This window comes from Bidens hawaiensis, unplaced genomic scaffold, assembly GCF_021521415.1.
Source record: "Bidens hawaiensis isolate Kalapana, Puna unplaced genomic scaffold, B.hawaiensis_p1.1 tig00013302_1, whole genome shotgun sequence".
NCBI lineage: Eukaryota > Viridiplantae > Streptophyta > Magnoliopsida > Asterales > Asteraceae > Bidens > Bidens hawaiensis.
Window position 1 is genome coordinate 426,994 of NW_027492128.1, and position 2,529 is coordinate 429,522.

General features: G+C 39.4%; 1 pseudogene; it reads right to left on the reverse strand.

The window, feature by feature from the left end:
* Positions 1 to 599: 599 nt before the first annotated feature.
* On the reverse strand, positions 600 to 1,336 carry LOC143543836 (secreted RxLR effector protein 161 pseudogene; annotated as a pseudogene).
* Positions 1,337 to 2,529: the final 1,193 nt, after the last annotated feature.

Genomic DNA, 2,529 nt, shown 5'->3' on the forward strand with positions numbered 1-2,529 from the left:
TGTTATACGTAACAATGCATACAGTCTAAGGATGTTTCTAAAACACGTATGCTTAGGAAAAAAAATTTATTCTCTTTTAAAAAATATAAGTAAAAATGCGATGTGAACAAGTTTGTGCATAATATTTTTGTAGATATTTGTTTGTCTAATGAGTACTTATGTAATTTATTATAGTAGTATTAAAGGAAAGATGTTACAAACTTCTAAATATAACTGTAACTGTAACTGTAACTGTACAAATAAGTTTAAAGGAATTGGTACTAGGTATCGAACACGAACTCGAAACACAAAACCAAATACAAACCCAGACACGTTTGTTATTATTGAGAAACTTCACAAAACTAAATTGCTCATATTACAATCTCTAAACCTCAAAGCACGGGTATTTATAATCTAACCTATCACGTTTAGACTACAATTAGGATTGCTAAATAATAGGACCTGATAATTATACTAACAATTAAATCTGAGCACATTTAATTGTTTATAGTTATTCACTCCTTAAACCATGTTACTTTGCCTTGCACGCCAAGTAACGCTCTTGACCCGAAATTCCCAACAATCACCCCCGGAATTTCGAACTCGAAACCGACAAGTCTTCAACTCCAAGTAATTCCCGCATCTCCTTGAATTTGATTCTCCCAAGAGCCTTCATCAAGATATCGGCACATTGCTTAATACCACTAACATGCTCGACACTTACTTCTTCACGATCAACACATTCCCGAATGTAGTGATACCGAGATTTAATGTGCTTGGTCCTACCATGGAAAACTGGATTCTTCACGAGTGCTATTGCCGATGTATTATCGATACGTAACACCACTGCTGGAATTTCCTTGTCGAATAACTCACTTATCAATTCCCTTAGCCAACCCGCCTGACATGCGGCTGCGCTTGCCACCATGTACTCTGCTTCACTCGATGAGAGTGCAACTGTATCTTGTTTCTGAGAACACCAAGTAATTGGTGAAGACCCAAGATAAAATACGTGCCCCGTAGTGCTTCTGCCATCGTCTTGGTCAATATTATGACTACTATCACTATAACCAACCAACACGTTTTTACCACGAGTGTAAGAAATACCAAAACCGAAAGTACCTTGAATATAACGAAGAATTTGCTTTATAAGAGTTGCATGAGATTGCTTCGGGCTTTGCATGTACCGGCTTACGACTCCGACCAAATACGCCAAGTCAGGACGAGTTTGTAAAAGGTACCGGAGACACCCGACAATCTTTCGATATCTCGTAGCATCAAAATCTTCTTCATCTTCAAATTTAGAAACTTTTATACTCGGATGCAATGGAATTTGAGCAGAATTGCAAATCTCCATTCCCGCTTCAGCTAAAATTTTCTTTGCCATACGTTTCTTGCTTAATTTTTATCCCATCCTTCCTTTGTGAAACTTCAATTCCGAGATAATAAGTTAGCTTTCCCAAATCCGACATCTCAAAATTTAAAGCCATCTCGCACTTAAACTCCATTATTAAGTTTAAACTGGAACCCGTCACGATTAAGTCGTCAACGTACACACCAACTATTAAGATATCAGTTCCAATTTTCTTTCGATATACCGCTTGTTCTTGCGTGCACCGATGAAACTTCATATTTAACAAAATACCGTTCAACTTTGTATTCCATGCCCTCGGAGCTTGCCTTAAGCCATACAACGCTTTGGATAATTTGTATACTTTGTGCTCTTCACCTTTTTAACAAAACCATGCGGTTGAGTAACAAATACTTCTTCTTGTAACTCGCCATGCAAGAACGCGGATTTGACATCAAGTTGATGCAATTCCCAACCTTCATTCGCTGCGAGAGATAATAATAACCGAACCGTTTCGAGTCTAGCCACTGGTGCGAATACCTCGTCAAAATCGACTCCGGGTTGCTGAACATAACCCTTTGCCACGAGTCTCGCCTTGTGTTTATTAAGCGAGCCGTCCGCGTTTCTTTTAACCTTGAAAACCCACTTTAAACCAAACGCCTTTGCACCACGTGATAACTCGGTCAACGTCCACGTATTATTTTTATTTATCGACTCAATTCGATTCGCATTGCTTTCACCCACTCCGGTTTCCATTTTGCATCATCAAAACAAACCGGTTCATCATCAGCAAGCAATAAAATATCTTCATCGATCATACTTGAATTCAAGACATAATCATTAAAACGTACCGGGGTAACCGTGGCTCGAGAAGATCTCCGAACAGCCGGCTCAGGTGTAACCAAGCTTGTACTAGACGGGCTTGTTGGAGCATTTTCAACAATCGGTACTTCATCATCTTCTTCACCCCCGTCACCACTTGAATTCGTAGAGTTTGATCCAGGGCTCGACCCGATGTTTTCGGTATTAACGATTCCTTCTCCGGTGTCAATTTCATCACCAAAGTTAACCCAAAACATACCTGGTGATCGATCCTGCTCGTCGATTATTTCGGTACTTTTATCCCAATTCCAACCTTGTTTTTCATCAAAATCCGTGTCACCCGCTCGACTCACAACAATTTTTCTAGTCGATGGATT